General features: G+C 42.3%; 2 pseudogenes; both read right to left on the reverse strand.

Annotated features, from left to right (window-relative positions):
* Nucleotides 1–2,075: 2,075 nt before the first annotated feature.
* On the reverse strand, nt 2,076–2,821 carry LOC124245432 (AMMECR1-like protein; annotated as a pseudogene).
* A 33-nt stretch (nt 2,822–2,854) lies between these two features.
* LOC124245433 (nuclear RNA export factor 5-like) lies at nt 2,855–11,927 on the reverse strand (annotated as a pseudogene).
* Between the last annotated feature and the right edge of the window lie 6,285 nt (nt 11,928–18,212).

Here is an 18,212-nt window from a genome sequence, read left to right on the forward strand (position 1 = left end):
TGCTTGCATGATGAGTCTCATTGAGCATGCTTAGGAGTGAAAGTTTAGCACCGATTTTTTTTGCTTTTTTTAATCTTTAAAAAACACAACTTTTAACATACAACACTTGAACAGTAATGAGTATAGGCCTATGTGTCAATATTGTTGCACAAATTGGAAGTGGGTGGTTTAATCCAGAGCTGACCACCCTGATGTCAATCCATGGTAGCTAAGAGTAACTGTTGTCACATTTATTTGTAAGAAAACATTCATTATTCTCAGCATCAGAAAATCATTAAACAATCTCTTCCCCCTCAAAAGCTTTTTTTCATTAACTTTGTGAGGGAAAAGTGACACAACAGTGAGATGAGATGATGTGTCCTGGCCTGGACATGCTGATGTCAGCCCCACACTTCCCTTGCACATTCCATATCCTCATGAACAGCAGAAGATCATGCCAAGCAAATCTTAAACATTTTTTTCCAAGAAATGAGACAGCAATGCCTAGAATAGTATGTGTGTTGTTTCTTAGAATGTGTCCCTGCTCTTCCTCCCCCATTCCTGGCAGAAGAAAACTCAAAAGATCTTTTGACTTGAATATTTGCCCATTTAGGAAAGCCACACCATCACCACATAAATCTTAAAAAATAAATGAAATCAAAACATTGTGTTCACCAGGTTGATACCCATTCCACTTCAAGAGTTCTCTAAGCATGTTGTTGAAAGCCAGTGTATCACTCTTAGGGTCCTTTTTCCCAACTAGCCACCTCTCCCTGTGAATCGTTTCAGCAGTGCCTTCATGACAATGTTTCCAAAACATCTTCCAAGACTCCAACTTCTATGAACTTTACCACCAAATGAGTGAAGAATAGGCAAAAGGAAGGAGAACCTTGCTGACAGCTATTTGGAATCAGCAAAAAAGAGAACTGGAGATATGCCACATGAAAGTCTGAATGACCTAGAATAAAATGAGCTATTTGGAACTTTGCCCTGGTAGAGTGGCGATTCCCAGCATGTTAGGCAAGACAAAGATTTACCTTGTTTAATTACGCAGCCTTGTTCTAAAGTCCTGTAAAGGACTGAAACATTAACGGTCTTTTCACTGCTACAAGAAAACTAGAAAAAGGAACTCCTCTGCTTAAAGGTCCCTCAGGATGTATGCCTGAAAAGAAAAACAGTTTGGAGAGCCTGGATTCTCTCCTATGAGAACATGTCCTTCTAAAGCCCAACACAAGTACTTGTTTGAACATCTTTGCCTTCCGATAACCTAGATCTAGCTATAGGCACCGCTACCAGTAGAGGATTGAAGTAGTTGGGTGGCATGGAAGAAGTCTCTCATGCTGCATGCAGCAATGACCTCAGGACCTCCTGTGGGCATCCCTGTCCATTCCTCAGCAGGCCATACCACAGAGTTCTGTTCAATATCGGGAAACTCAATGCAAGAAGAGTGTAAGAAAATCCAACTGATAGTGGGATGAGAATTAAAACTTTTGAGGCTTATTGAGCAATGAGATCTGCAACACCATCCAAAGGGCTTCTGACCTTGATGTGGGTTTCTGTCCAGGAGCCCTGAAGGACTCATGGTGCCCACATTCAACTGTAACGTGGCTTCTACTTATGAAACATGGAGGTTGTGATTAATTCTTGGTAGGCAATAAACTGGACTTGTAAAAAAGGAACTTAAAGCAACCTAAAAATGTTTGTTGGTCCCCATTGCTCAGACTACCAGGGGGAATATACCTACTTGATCTGGGGAGGCTGTAGGAATGTATATGGTGTAAGCTTTTATATGTCTTAGATTCCAGCTTCCATTGTATGGCAGACACACAGGCAGCAAATCACCCGTGGCACCTGCACGCTAGGGATCTTCTGATCCCACGCAGTAATTCTCACTAGTCATGGAGGAGGCCCAATCCAATGGAACTCCATATTGAGGAAAGGCTGAGATAAGGCTTGGGCCCCTCGAGTTCTGTTTCATTCAATATAACCCTGCCCCACCTTAGTCAGCTGGAGGCCAACTTGGCAACAGAAGTCATAAAATGGTACGGTAATAAAAATAACTGGACCAGGAAGAGGAAGCATCTGCTCCAATGATGTCATAGCCATTGGTGGCCACAGTGGGGTGGGACTGGTCCTGCAGCCCATGTGTCAAGACTAGTGATTGTATAGGGGTGGGGCATGACACGAGGCATGCCATTCTGGAAACAATGCTGTCGAGAAGCAATATATTCTGCATAACTGATTGTCACCTCACTTCGGTACCTGGTGAGTTTGATGGTTTTTCTGAATTCACTGGTAATTGAAGCCTTAAAGCTACCTTTCCAGAGCAAGGAGTCTATTGTCTGAATCTGATCAAAGTTTTTCCTTAGCAACCTCAGGTAAATATGTAACTTTATGTTTGATGCCTTTTTCATTGATGAATTCAGTTCAAATCCCATGGACCCCTACCTCCCAGTTCAAGTAATCACTGGCGTCTTCGAAGTTAGTAAGGAGATAGAGCAGAAAAGTTTAGGCAGCTCCTCTCAGGTCAAGGGGGAGATCAACTGTCCTTAAGTGCACTGGTTAACATATATTCCCTGAGTCCTGAATAAAGATTTATGGCTGAGAAGGTCCTAGTATAGCCAGAAAACTTCTTGTCTTACCCTGTCTTCCATGTCACCAAAGGCAGATAGGGATCACTGGTGAATCTAGGAAGTTGTGACTGTGGGAAGCCATAAAGGTGACAATAGAAGATGTCAAAGCAGTAGCAGCACATCTCTGCAGTCACCACCAAATTTTTGGTGTTGTTGGTAGTTCCATTGGGCCCGAGGAGAGGGCTCAGTGCTCCTGACGAGGGATTCATTTGTGTTATAGGGGGAATTTCTGGATCCCAGAGTTAAGTCCAACACATTCTCCTGACCACTGCTGCCACCCACGTGCTTGTGGTTTTGAAAATGTCCTGAACTAGAGCTGGGGACAGTTGTGGACTGGTTCCTGTGACTGTGTGTTCCATTTCCAGGTAATTTAAGCTTCTTGACCCCACAACAGCATTCTGCCAACTTGGGCTTGAGTGGAGAAACACGATGTCTTTTTCCCATCCCGATTCAGTGCTCAAGGTCTGGAATGCTGCAGAGCCTGCAATCGGAAAGTTTGTATTGCCAGGGGAACAGCTACAACTGAGGGGAGCTATTTTGTCTCTGAAATGAATTTTCTTCCTTCCAATTCTATTCCTTCTTCCTGCACCTTTTTTCCTGGCCCAGCTGCAGCCAGGGCAGTCAAAACCTCTCAAGCTCTCTCTCCTCCTGCTTCATGGAGCCATGTGCATGGGTGGGGGCTCCCCTGGAGTCACATTCTTAACCACATGAGCACTTTCCTCATGTGTTAGTGCTAGCTCTATACTTTCATTTGTTTCATCTCTGTATCCTACCAGAAATTATTCACTGAGGCATTTTTCCTCCTTTGTTGCCTCAACTCCTTTTATCAACTTAGTGAGTTGTATCACAACACAATACTGCTTGGACAAGTTAAGGCAAAATTTAACTTTCACTTTCACTATATTTTACATATAGTTTACATATAGAATAGAGAAAGGGTTCAAGACACCAAAAAGTTGCAAGGCAAGGAGTTTGTACTTCTGTTGGTAGGAAGGGGACTGCCTCAGAGTGTTCAGATAACGAGATCAGAACTCTACCTTAGGAAAACTGTGCAGAAATATTGAAGAGAGGATCCTATGTTTTCTTCCAAGAGTTTTATAGTTTTAGCTCTTATATTTGGAACTTTGATCATTTTGAGTTAAGTTTTATATATGATGTGAAGCAGAGGTCCAACTTCATTCTTTTGCATGTGGATATCCTGTTGTCCCTGCACCACTTGAAGAAAAGACAATGATTTCCCTCATTGTGTTGTCTTGGCACTCCTCTCTCATATCAAATAACCATAAATGTATAGATTTTTTTCTGAATTCTCAATTCTATTTCATTGATCTATATGTCTATTCTTATGCTGGTACCAACAGTCTTGATTAATGTAGCTTTGCAGTGAGTTTTGAAATGGGAAAATATTTATTCAAATATTAAGATACATAACTATTCAGTAAAAGATTTTGGGCAATTGATTATTTTGAGGCGGTAGGACTGTTGCTTATAATCCTTTGCTCATGACATTTCACAAAACACATACCAAGTGAATTTAAGAGTTAAATTTAAATGATAAAATTGTAGAATTAAATAACAGTGAATATGTATTAAATATCTAGAGGGATGAAAAATTTTTAAGATTGAAAAAAGTGAAAAAATCCACAAAGGCAAAGATTACTATTTCTTAAAATTCTTACTTTCTGGTACATCAAAAATAAAAGCAAATTTAAAAGGGAAATAACAGGGGCTGGTGCAGTGGCACAGTGGTTAAGTTCGCACGTTCTGTTCCTCGGTGGCCCGCAGTTCAGCGGTTCAGATCCTGGGTGCAGACATGGCACCACTTGGCAAAAAGCCATGCCGTGCTAGGCATCCCACGTATAAAGGAGAGGAAGATGGGCACAGATGTTAGCTCAGGGCCAGTCTTCCTCAACAAAAATAGGAGGATTGGCAGCAGTTAGCTCAGGGCTAATCTTCCTCAAAAAATAAAGGAAAATAAACTGGGAAAACAATATAAAAGTAGTCAGAATAAAGAGCTAGTATAGATTGATAATTAAAAATATGAAGTCTGCACTAGACAAAGGATGTGAATAGACAATTTACTAAAGAGAAATTATTACAAGTTAACAAATGAGAAAAACCTTAACCTTGTTAGAAACTTTTCAAAAATCCAAAGTAAAACAATAGATACCACTTTTATTAAATTATTTATATATTTAAAAATAAAAGTATTGAAAAGATAAATGAAAAGTGAAATATAAATTTATCGTATGACCCTACAATGCCACTCCTAGGAATCTGTCCAAGAAAGATGAAATGTACGTATGTATATTTGTAACATAATAAATTCAAAAATATGCAATAAATACAAAGGAATGGATTTATTGTTAATGAGGGAGCAATTAAATACAATACCTGATTAACAGGTCGTAGTAAGGAAAAAAGTCATCTATGGAAAGTACTGGTTACTTAGGACATCTTCTATAATGTTAAAGGTGTATATAGTATTATATACAAGGATATATATATATAATTCATATATACAGATATATAGTCTGGATAAGCTTATTGCCATATTTTTTTTAATTAACAAATACATAGCTAAAATCATTTTAGGAATGTGATTTCCAAGCAGGAGTATCCAGGATTGTCAAAATATAATCTCTTTTACTTTTTCTGATTTCAAAATTCATATATTTGTTCCAGATATAACCCCTCATGCAATAAATAGGTATTCATAAAAGAAAATCATCATTTATCTCTCTCTCATCCCATTCCCACCACAAGATGTTCACTCTGTGTTTTTTTAAAAATGTAAAAACATGTTTATTTTCCTTTCACTTTTTTAAATTAAACATTTTGTATTAAGCTAATTGTAAATTTACATGTAGTTGTAATTAATAATGCAGAGACATGTCTTATACCCTTTACCCAGTTTGCCCCAATGGTAATATCTCGCAGAACTTTAGTACGTTATCACAAGCAGTATGTTGACATTGATATAGTAAAGATACAGAGAAGTTCCATCAGTACTAGTATCCCTCACATTGCCAAGATGTTCACTCAAGAGTTTAGTTTATATCCCACAGATATAGTTGTGTGTGTTTAATATTATATGTGCATGTTAATGTGTAAATAAGTATTCTTATTCATTAGTTGGATTTCATTATACATATTTTTCTGAACTTGTTTTCATTTATCTCAATTTTTACATATACTTTTAAAATTTTTGTATGTTTGAGTTAGTGTTGGTAATATTTATTTGAAATATATAACGCCTGGCTACAGACATCACTCTTGCAGTCAAAATTATTTATATGTCAAGCACATTAATCTTCTGTCACTAAAACATGTTGCAAATATTTTTTTCCAATTTTTCACTTGCTATTAATTTCTGGTTGGTTTTTGGTGGGGATAGGACATATCTTTTGAACTTTAATATTTCCAATTAAACTCAAAGCAATTCACTGTAGGAAAAATTGAACCAGCGCCAGTGTTCACTTATCACACTCTGATTGCCCAGGGCATGCCATGAAGAAAATTTAGTGACCCTGCAGACATTTCAAGGAAGTTGGGAATTTTGCCTAGAGTATGCATGAAAATATGGAGCTTGCAGTCAAGTTTGGAAGGGAAAGAAGATGCCAGAAGGCCTGAAAATGGGAGAAAATTAGAGGGATGAAGGGATAGGAGGTTAGTGTGGCAGCATTAATAATTAAATGAAACGTGAAAAACCACGGGAACAGAATTAATCTTGGCAAAATCTGTCTATCTGGAAACCTTCATTTCATTCTATGTTCTTTCCTCTCTCTGCTACTTCACCCTATAGTCGAAAATCAAAGCAGAAGTTTTCCTATTGTGTCCAGGAGTGAAGAGATGTGTCCAGGAGTGAAGAGACAATACAGAGGAAGTGAAGATCAGAGTAAGGAAAGGTGTGTCCTAAGAGCAGACCCATCCCTGACCACAGAAACGTGGTTGAGTCACTTGCCCTGTGCTGACTTCAGCTTTAACTATAGTTTTAATATTGAATGTGAATCTGTGTTAGAGTTGAGAGTGGCACAGGGGAAGTGACTACTTACCAAAATCCTGAGTTTTATTAACTATTTAACTCCTCTGAGCCAGTTTTTCTCTTCTTTCAAATGAAAATCACACTAATGCTCATGCAACATGTTGCCTTGAAGATTAAAGTAAGAACTAGTGGTTAAATGCAGTCATTCCATGCTCAGGCTCTGGGGCCTCAGTGTCTGGTTTCATATCCCAGTTCTGCTACTTAGAAACTGTGTAACCTTGGGCATACAGACGTGTAAGAGGAAGACTTCCGGATTCGCATTTTCCCAGGAGCCTGGGACCAAAGGGAATTGAGAGAATTGGAAGACCATGACATCTGAACTGGCTAGGGAAGGAGTCTGAGGATGTGGAAGCCTGAGGATGTAAAGAGACGAAGTAGAGGGGCCATGCAATGGTTTCCAATGCCCCTGCCCATGAGGGAACTCAGACAGCTCGGAGAGCCTGGGTTGAGCCAGATACTGCGACTGTTCGCTAATGCGTGAGACTGCCTCTATTCCTCAGGGTGCAGTTGAGAAGTGTGCACTGCGGTCTCTGTACTCTAGGTGAGAAGGCCGAGACTAGACTTTGATCACTGAGGCACTACATGGAATAACGTGGAATTATTCCTTATGTAATGGCAATTATCCCCTTAGTTCATATTTTTAAGACATGTGCATGCCAATATATGGATCCCTCATGTAAATATACATAAAGAACAGCAAAGTGGTAAGTGGTAGGAAATACTGTGTGTGAGACCCAAAAATAGAAGCATAATTTGTTTACAGGTGGCACCTCATTTATGTCATCATTTATAGGATTGTAAGTTGAAATTTGGTACTGCTGTTATTTTAATTTCAAAAACTATGCCTCTTTGCCTTCTAAAGTGCAAACATCACAGAAGTGTGGAAAATAAATTGTGTAAGTGTCTCTTTCAAGTCTTGCCTGCAATTCTGAACTATTAATTGCTAGTAGATGAGAAAGGTCCTACATAACTCACCAGAATGTGACATACGTGCTATTGTTGTTTGGAAGTGAAAATAAACGACTGAACCCCCTCAAACACACGGACCTTGAGCACCCAGTTTCAGCTCCCTGAGAAAGGCACTGGGCAGACAGGCTGGCTCTCTCTCCCTCTCAGCAACTGTTTCTGATATATGATGCCAAAAGCACTAACAATAAAGAGAAAAGACAACCCACAGATTCAGAGAAATACGTCATTTCTCTTGGGCTGCTTTAAAAGATGACACGTTAGGGGTCCTATCACTGGGAGTTGATTATCCCTATTAATGCCCTTTCAGTCCTTGAAACCCACTCCTGACTTCCAGTAAAAATTTTTCCTTGTCTGGCTTCCAGATCCCTAACATGTGTCAGGTCCTCTGGCACATACATGTTCACTTGATTAATTTTTTAAAGCAGCCCAAGAGAACGGTATTACCAGCCCATTTTACAAATTAGGAAACTAAAAGATTAGATAATGGGCCCAAGGTCATAGAATATGAAACTGAGATGAGAGCTATAAAACTTCACAGCCTGTGTCCCTAACATATGAGCTGTTTTGGGACAGAAAGACATGACTGTACATCAGACCAGCATAGTTTGAGGGGATGGGAGAACACAAAGGGAATCAAAAAGGAAGGGAAGGGAAGGGAAGGAAAGGAAGCAACCTGGGAAGATGGGAGGGTTTGGGAGGGAGCCAACCAGAAGACAGGAGTACTGCGGGACCTGGGGAAGGGACTCACAGACACTTACCCTCCTAGAGACCCCCATTGACCGAAAAACAGAGTATCCTTTCCCGAAAGGGGAGAAGAGTTACTAGAGTTCTCAGTATCCTTCTAAACCTCCTGCTGACCTCTTCACTTTCTTGGTTTGCCTGAGGGAGGAAGCAGGTGCGAACTGTCTGAATACACAGGTCTATCACATAGGAGTTAAAGTCATGCTGAGTTTTAGGCAACATATTGAGGGAGTCTACAATGTTATACTTTGTATACTTCAGCAGCTGAACCTGCAGGTCTGTGGCAGGAGAAAAAGGGAAGGGCTGGCCCTTGATCCCTAGATTGACCTCTTCTCACCCCTTTCCCATGCTTATCATCTTGCATCACGAATTTACCAAGATCTTTGAGGTTCTTTATATTCTTGGAAGTACTCTCACAAGCTGCTTCTAGGAGAGAAAGAGGAACAGGAGCTGGTGGTCCGTCCTGTGTGGTATTTCCAGGAGCTGGCCTGTATTTGCTGGGCAGGCACATGGCCATGGAGCAGAGTCTCAGCTGTGATACTCACGTGGCTGTGTCCTTGAGGTTGAAGAGAATGCTCAGGGAGAAGCAGGCCTCATCGTGGTAAGCACCAAAAAGGCCCTGTTGGTCACCAGAGTCGTAGATGAAGTAATACCTGTGGTGGGGCAAAGGGAACAGACTATCTCTGTAGTTTTGGCCTGCAACGGGTCTTGAAAGCTCCCCTCAACCCATGAGCAGATCTGTGCTTTGGTGATCTGTCCTGTCCTGACCCTCATCTGCCTCATATTCCCAGGGGTACTTACTGAAGCAGGAATTGAAGGACTAGATTCTTTAGGGTCTCAGATCCTTTACAGCTTTCCTGAAATCAAAAGACACCTTGAAACTATATGGTAGACAAAGCCTCCCTTGAAATACTCCAAATCTTGCTTGGTCTGTCCTCACCTTACAAGGTTTTATTATCTCAGGGGCTTCAGTGTCAATTACATTTGGTGGTAGTAACTCCTGGCCATCTTGGGGAAGGGAAAAGGAAGTCAGCAGTGCATACCAGGGAGGTTAAATAAGGCACTGGAGGTTATCCAGGCACTGGATAAATAGGGAGATGAGTAGGTCCAGGGGAAACAATGGTCAGAGATCAGGTGTGAAATGGCCCTTGAAATTCTATCAGCAAGACTACAGTAGGAGTCTTCGACAGAGTGTCCTGGAGCCTGTATTATTAAATGCAACTTTTGGGTAAAGGAGTGAGTGAATTAGTGAGGGGGTGTGTGTGTATGAGTTTGTGTTTATGGGCATTTTTTTCCAGGAAGAACAGCCATGCTTTTGTCAGAAGTATATGTACTCTAATTGGCTAAGGGTTACGTACAAAAGCATAACATAGACAAGTCCAAAAAAGCTTCAGAGCTGGTGTGGAGGTCATCAATGATAGTAAGATGAGACAATGATGAATGTAGGCACTTACCAGGCATAACAATGTGGGAAAACAATCCCGGATGGCACTGCCCGAAACCAAAAATAGAAGTGATTGACAGTTCAGAGTTGTGAAGCCTCTCTCACTCTGTTTCTCCCTCTTTCTCCCCTCCTTTTTCCTCCTGGGTGGCCCCCACCTAGACTGCTCTTACTCCCTTCTCCAGTGCCACAACATAACATTTGGAGCCCAGGCTCCAGGGCTTCCTTCCTCACCCTTCCTTCCTCCAAGACCCCACTGAAGGCTCCAGAGCGGAGAGGGAATGGGGTGGGAGCCCAGGGCTCTGCTACCTCACTGGGGTCCAGCATTCTGCGAGGACCAGGACACCCCCAGAGACGACCCATGATGCTGAGGCATGGAGGTGAGTGACACTGGGCTTAGGAGGCAGGGAGGGAAAAGGAAGGGATGAGGACAGAGAGGGAGTGAAGGTAGGAGGACAGAGATGAGAGAGACATAGGGGAGTAGAGACAAGGGAGAGAGACAGGAAGCAAACCAAAGGGAAGAGAAAGAAGCTCTGCCCTGCTGGTGGGGGTCCGGGAAGAAGAGAGAAGAAAGGGGCAATGACTTCCCTGCTGCAGCCCATTCCTTCATCCGCTCTGGCTGGCCCTGGATCTGAGGTAGGAGTGGAAAACATGCAGTTGTTGGGCTGGGGGCCCACTGGATGCTGGTTGACACTTTGTAACCTGTGTGAGCTCAGTCTGAGCTGGGAATGGGAAATGGAGCAGCCACAGGGGCAGGAGACCTTCCTTAGAAAGAGTAAATGGTCAGGCCCCAGCTCAGCATGAGGTTGAGGGTCTATGGCCCCCTCTATGACCACCAACTTCTCTCCTGATGGCCCCTGTGCACCTGTGCCTGTCTTAGTCGAGTCCTTGTCTGAGGAATCACACCCATCTTGGATGATCCAGGGATACTCTGAAGGTCCAAGCAGGATGATGTGACATGTGGATGGAGGGAGGGGCAGTGCCCGCGAGAGGCCTTTCCTTCTCTCTCCTCAGCCATCTCTGCCCTCTGCCTTCCACTCCTGCCTCAGGAAGCCCTCCCAGTGGCAGTAGCTCACTTCTGGCCCCTTGACTCAGGGAACCCAGCTTTCTCCCAAGGAGTGCCCAGCTCCTGGCATTGTGCCAGAGGAACGGATGTCATGATGACAGCCACCCAGTTCCTCGGACTTCAGCATGGGGCAAGAAAGCTCCCATGGCAGCCTGGGATTGGAGGGGAGACCCATTTGAACCAAGGGAAAGAGGATCCCTCTCAGGGCAGGAGAGGGAAACTCCATATTGGCTCAGAAGCAAGAAGGCCTGTCTCAGCATGAGACCTTGGTCCGGAGGGCCCCTCTCAGTCCAGGGCACCAGCATCTGGCTCAAGGCTGGTCACTCCTGGTCCTGGTGAGTAGGGGGAGCCCTGCCACCTGGAACACACTCTTGTGACAGCACGCTAGAGCAAGCTAGGTGCAGAGTCTGGAAACAGAGCCCAGAGCACCTGAAGAGGTGAGCTGGTCAGAGGAAGGAAAGTAGCCCTCTAAGCACAGATGAGGGACACAGAAAAGAGAAGGCAGGGCCTGTGGTCCTCCCAGAGGACCTGGGCTGCCGCTTACTGCAGAGGGGCATTGTCAGGGGTTGTTCAGGCTCCCATGCGTGAAAGTCCCCAAGAAGGGTGACAGGGGTTCACACCGACCTTATGTAGGTGGACTGGTCCCAAAAGGTGTCACACAAGGGGTTTCCTTCCAGCCACAGCTCTTCACGTTTCAGCCCTTTCATCTTGCCCAACTCCTGTGCTGACTTCAGCTGAGACATATGGGGAGGAAACTGGAAAAGGATTCTCAGGGAAAGAGAGACATTTGGGCCCCTGCACCCCCAGCCTCCACCCTCCCCCACAGGTACCTTCACCTGCCTCCTGTCATCACTCTGATGAGCATCACCACCCACTCTCAACCAACTTTGATTAGCTCCCTCTTCCCACCTCATTTTTGGAGAGGTTCAGGATCTTGACTGTGGGGGCCTTCCGTGTAATTTCAGACAGGCCATCCAGCTGGTACAGGTTGTTGTTGCACAAGTTCAAGGACAACAGCTTTTGGGGAAGAAGAGTTAGAGTGATGGTGACCATCTCGGACCTTGGAAACAAATCTCTCCTCTTTCTTTTGCATTTCGTTGGTGTTTTCGTTGGCTTTTTCCCATTCTTTGACCCTATGAAGAACATTGGCAATGTCAAGCAAAATAATGTCTTTATTTCTCTAGAGGATGATTAAGAAAAGTATTCAGCAGAATAAATAATAAATGTGAGTCTTATAGAGAGAGCACTGGAATGAAAGCTAGACCTATCCCTTTTTATAGAGCATTGGGTAGATCTCTTTTCCTCTCGTGCCTTCCAGGCTTACATAGGATAGGCAAGACATACTACTATATTTGTGTGCGTGTGTTTAGGAATAAAGATGTAGAAAATTGCAGATATTGCTGAGTAGGGGAGTAATCATGATTGGCTTCTTTATGTTTTTATTTGCCTTATAAATTTTAAAAGTTTGTTGTATTTCAATTTCATGATATCAATTATACTTGAAAAATATCCCACTATTTAAACTTTATATAATTTACAAACCTCCACACTTGCAGAAACATTTCTGGGACATCATATGTAAATTCTTATTTTCTGAATTTTATTAATAAAAATGTTGTGAACAATTTAATATGCACCAAATAATATGAACTACACTATCCAATAAGGTAGCCGCTGGTCACATGTGGGTATTGAGTATTTGAAATTTATCTTATCTAGATTGAGATGTGTTTTAAGTGTAAAACACCCACCATAAAGAAACTAGCACTTATTTTGCACCTACTAAGTGCTGAGATGGTACAGTATATTAACTTTTACTTAACTTGGTATGAGTTTTGAAAATCCAGTTTTTGAAAGCCTGATAGGGCTTATAGTTATATAATCATATCATAATGTCAGAATATTTCTGGTTACTCCAGACCTAAAGCTTTCCTTTGATGCCACTAGTTCTGTCAACAGACCTATTACAAGCACATTTATGTTTCAGGGGATAATGCTTAGTGATAGACATCAAGATGAATATGATGTGATTTCTACTGTTGGTGGAGCTTACAAAAGCATGCACAAGGCAGATACCTAAACAGGTACCTAAACCCTTATAGAAATACTGCATTCATCCTGAATTTTCATCTGCAGCATGAGTCTAATAATATTGGCCAAGAATTTTGGAGTCAGATCGAAGTATGTAAAACAGTTTCATGAAGTATTAATCCTAAGACTTTAGTTAATTATGAAACCTAACTTCCATAGTTGTCATGAGGCTTCATATGAGAACATATGGAAATTACTACCCACAATAAGAACTTTAAAAAAATGTTGGTTCTCTTCCTTTCTCTCCCTGATATTTCACACCATTTTTGGAATTTAAAAATACTTTTAAGAAGATGAAAATCCTGATTTATAAATCACAGAGTAAAATGTCCAAGTCCGGGAGTACAATTGCTACAGTGTTTACTAGCCTATACAGTAATTTTATCCTGTTTCTTCCACTGTAAACAGTTTTCAGTCTAAAAGAGCTGTGGGATGGTGGATCATCTATACAAGCTGGATCTTTCATTATCACTTAACGCTGACCACAACTTGCTTTGAAGTTGAATCCTACATGAATTTCATAAGCTATGTTGCTGCAGGAGGGCATTTCCAAGCTGGTCCAATGATGGTAATTTAGAAATAATCTTCCTTTATTTTTCCTTTGTTTTCCTGTTCACTAAGTCTCCCTTTGTTCAGAGTGTGCTTAGCAGGAATTTTCAGCAAATTTAAAAAATCCATTCAGAAAACTCACTTGATGGAGGGAAAAGCTGAAAGCCTAAGAACATTTGAGAAAATTCCATGGGCTAGTTCAGAACTTGCTTATACCTCTGACCTAATTAGCAACAAGTCCTTGCCTATTAAGTGAGTAAATAATTATCTCAAAGGTGACTTTGGGTTCTAAAATTTCTTTATTTAAAGTGAATGAAGTTTTATTAAGAGATTAAGCTTTTTAATGATATTAGCAGTAAATAAAACCTTAATCTGTCCTTTAGAAATTCATTTCAAGGTATTCATTTATGCCTTCAGTATTCATCAAAGCCCTAAGTTGTACAGATCTCCCTAGACTTATGATGGAGTTATGTTACAATAAACCCATCTTAAGATGGAAATATCACAAGTCGAAAATGCATTTAATACACCTAACCTACTGCACATCATAGCTTAGCCAAGTCTATCTTCAACGTGCTCAGAACATTTATATTAGCCTACGTTAGGCAAAATCATCCAACGCAAAGCCTATTTTATAAAAAAGTGTTGAATATCTCATGTAATTTATTGAATACTATATTGAAAGTGAAAAACAGAATGGTTGTATGGATACAGACTGGCTGTAAGTGTATCGGTTGTTTACCCTCGTGATCACATGGCTGTGAACTGTAGCTCACTGCCACTGTCCACCATCATGAGAGAGTATCATACTGGATATTGCTAGCCTGGGAAAAGATCAAATTTCAAAATTCAAAGTATGGTTTCTACTGAATGTGTATTGCTTTCACACCATTGTATAGTCAAAAACTTGACCCATTGTAAGTCAGGGACCATCTGTACTTAATCCATGGAGTAAAGCATCTTTAAAGGAGTGTGCCTTTGGCATTTTTAACCTAGGTTCACGATATTGGTGAAATGTTTCTAGCTGATAAAATGTTATCATTTATCATTTAAAGATTAAAATGTAATGATAAAAATTCACTAACCCTCCTCACCTCAGCCTAGTGTAAGGAATGAAATCCAATGTTCTATGAATTTTAGTTGTAGTTTTAATGAAAATTCTTATTTGTCCTCAGTCTAAATTCTTTTTTTTTTTTGATGAGGAAGATTGATCCTGAGCTAACATCTGTTGTCCATCTTCTTCTTTTTTATTTGAGGAAGGTTGTCCCTGAGCTAATATCTGTGCCAGTCTTCCTCTACTTTGTATGTAGGACACCACCACAGCATGGCTTAATGAGCAGTTTATAAGTCCGTGCCTGGGATCTGAATCCACAAACCCAGGGCTGCTGAAGCAGAGTGTGTGAACTTAACCACTACACCACAGGGCTGGCCCCCTCAGTCTAAATTCTTAATCTAAGCCCATCTTAAATTCTTTCCAACACAGAACTCCTGAGTTGCTTTGGATAACCCAATACACACAAAAATTAACATTAAAAATGGTAGCCAGAGTCAAGTTTAGATAGTCCTCTCAAAGAGGTCCAGTTGAGATGAAGAAACAGTTAAGAGAATAATAATAGCTAACACACCAGGCACTATTTTAAGTGTCATTCATAAATTCCTTTAATCCTTATAATTATCCTATGAATTAGGTACTTCATTAATGTCCCCATGTTACAGATGAAGAAAGTTGAGGTAGTTTCCCAAGGTTACACTGCTGTGAAAGAATCCAGTTACAAACCTAGCGGCCAAACACTACTTTACAAGGGCTCTCTCTGTGTGAGACAAATTTACTTTGGCAGGGGAGACATGCTGCAGATGGATCCCTCGGCGAATCAGGGACGGCTGGGATGGAGTCTTGGGGAGGCGGGTCTGGTGTGACGTCATCAAGACCCTGCCGCAGCCATTGACTTCCCGAATAGAGGGAGACTGTGACTCGGGCCGGCAAGGCTACAACGGAGGGAGGGCGAGGAGGCGGGCCTGAGGCCCCTCGGCCAATCGGAGGGGCTGGGGCGGGGCCCGGGGGGGGGGGGCCCTGCTGCGCGGCGGAGCCCTAGAGGCACCGCGCGGGAAAGCGAACTCGTCCAGTGTGCAGAGCTTTCTCAGCCCGGCCGTCTGCCTGTCACGCGTCTTCAGGCTTTCGGGTGAGGACAGGCGGCGCCGCCCGAGCCAGAGGACTGTGGGGACGGGAGGGCGCGGCGGCCGCGGGGCGGGGGTGTCGCGCCTTCAGGAACTGGAAGGGCCGGGTGGGGACTGGCGTTTCGTAGAGGCGCCTCCTGGCCAGTCGGCCCCTTTGTCTGCGGGGCGCCGCCTTCTGCGCGCCATGCCGGGGCTCCCGGGTCGGTCCCCGGAAGGCCCGAGGGCGCGGCCCCCGGAGCGGCCCGTCGGCGGTGGCTGCTGGTCCGAGGCTGCGAGGATGAGGAGTGGGGCAGCCGCCCGGAGTGGGCCCTCTGGGGCTGCCCTGCGCGCTCTCCCCCCGGACCGATAGGTTAAGCTGCGCGCCGGTCAACGATGATGCTTATTTTACAACGTTAAGAAAACCGGCCTCTGCGCCCAACCGTGTTATTGTTTGTTTATTAGACACGGTTTCCCCACCTCTGGAGGTCGGCGTCCGATCTCTTGTCAGAGGAGGGTTTTAGGGTGACCTCGACGGAAGGGGAGCATATTGGGGACTTCTGGCTGCTTTAGGGGGCCTCTGTTTTACTCTGAGCGCTAGAAGTGTCTTAGCCCGCCAGGGTGGGGCCAGGCGCGCGCGTGAGAGCCCTGCTTTCCAATCTCTTGGGTCTCCTATTGGCTCCTCTGGACAAACCCGGAAATGGTCATAGGGCTCCTCATCTTCTATCCTCTCCCCTTGCAGAGAAAGCATGGTGAAATAAAACTCAAACTCTATTTGGTTTATCCCTTTCTGCTGAAGTCCTTGGTCTGATACTAATTAGCTGTGCCATCTTAACAGCGTTTACAAACCTGTAAGTGCCATGGGAGCTAATACCAGATTAAATCCTTCTCTCTCCTATTGTAGCTCCTTGATCTACTGTCTTTCGGCTCATGAAATGCAAAGAAAGTAGTACAACTTATGCCACCCTTTTTTGTGTGCTGCTCCCAACCCCCCCCCCCCCCCAAGAAAAATGCTTCCAAAAAGTAGTTGAATACAACGTGAAGGTGCTCAAATAATGCTATCTACTGTTACAAATTCATTAGCTGCTCCAACCCAGTCCTTGTTTTTTTGCCTATCTCTATCTGTTCTTGTGCTTCTATCACCTTCATTTGACTTTTGCTGTGATTTTAAAAGAATCGGACATATTGACTGGGTTTTGGAGCATCTTGGTTTCTAGTGCATCCTAATTCAATGGCTTTTACTACCTATCAGAAATGGGGTAATGATGTGGAATTCAAAGTATTCTAATAAAAACATAACTTTTCTAATATGTGTACTGTTTTCTTGATGAAAATCAGCAGGTAAAATACACATTGTTATTAAATGTGAGAATTTTTGCCTATGATCCCTTAGTATGTCAACTATTCTGCCAGTTAAGTTAAAAAAAATTTTTTTTCAGTCTTTCTTTTAGTCAAGATTAGTGATAAGCCAGACTTGTCTGAAGTGGAGAAGTTTGACAGGTCAAAACTGAAAAAAGCTAATACTGAAGGAAAAAATGCTCTCCCCTTGAAAGAAAGTCAGTCCTGGGACAAGGAGTTTCTAGTGGAGAAAAACGATGGTGAACATTCATAGGTTCAATACATTAACTCTTCTAGTAAATTATGACACAAAGTAAGCAATAATTACGGTACCACTGTATTTAGTGCAACAGTTAAAAATATCAAAAACTTGACTTCTTAGATTATATAAATGGTTCTCACATGATAGACCCAAGAAGTAACGGGGGAATGAAAAATTAGTTTCTTGTTGGAAAATAACTAAAATTCACATTACAACCAATTTTGGAATATTGGATTTAGCCTTAGAAAAATCTTAATTTTGTCCTTTTTTATGGTTATTTGGCATTTTCTGCATCTAGCAATTTGGGTCCATGATTTCATTCCTAAAGAACCACATAAACTGAAGTTTTGGCTTTCTCTACCTCATAAAAAGATAAAGCAGAGAAAAAGTTTAGATCTTGGGTGTGTTCAAGCCTCCCTCACTCAGAAGATGAGTTTTGCCTTTGGGAGTTACAGCCTGAGGGAGAAACTCCAAGCATATTCACCAAACCGAGGGGCAGCTTTTGTCATGTCAGTGTTATTTGAGAGTTCCAAAGTTAGTCAAAATTGAAAGAGTGTAACTTCCTAATTATATAGTTATAGATAAATATGAAGAAAATACTTCTCTTGCTCCCCAGTCCCAGAATAATTTATGGAAAAAATGGCAACAGCATATCTCTACGTCTCAAATGGGAAAAAACACAGTTGATGTAGATTCTAGTGAATATTCAGTTGGTTAACACGCACACACACACCCGATGGAGGATTTATGGTTAGTGCTTTGGCATTTGAAAGTTAAAGCAGTTATGGCAGCCTTCGATGAACTGGCAAAGAGCTCCTTTGGAAGAAACTGAGTTTAATCTTAGTAAAATACCCTCTTAATGATTTATTATGTTTGTTTTTTTTCCAGCTATCCAGCAGGAGAAAAAGTGTGTTCAGACATCATAAAATGGGCATCTCCCAAGGTCA

The sequence above is a fragment of the Equus quagga genome, chromosome 10 (genome assembly GCF_021613505.1).
Source record: "Equus quagga isolate Etosha38 chromosome 10, UCLA_HA_Equagga_1.0, whole genome shotgun sequence".
Classification (NCBI taxonomy): domain Eukaryota; kingdom Metazoa; phylum Chordata; class Mammalia; order Perissodactyla; family Equidae; genus Equus; species Equus quagga.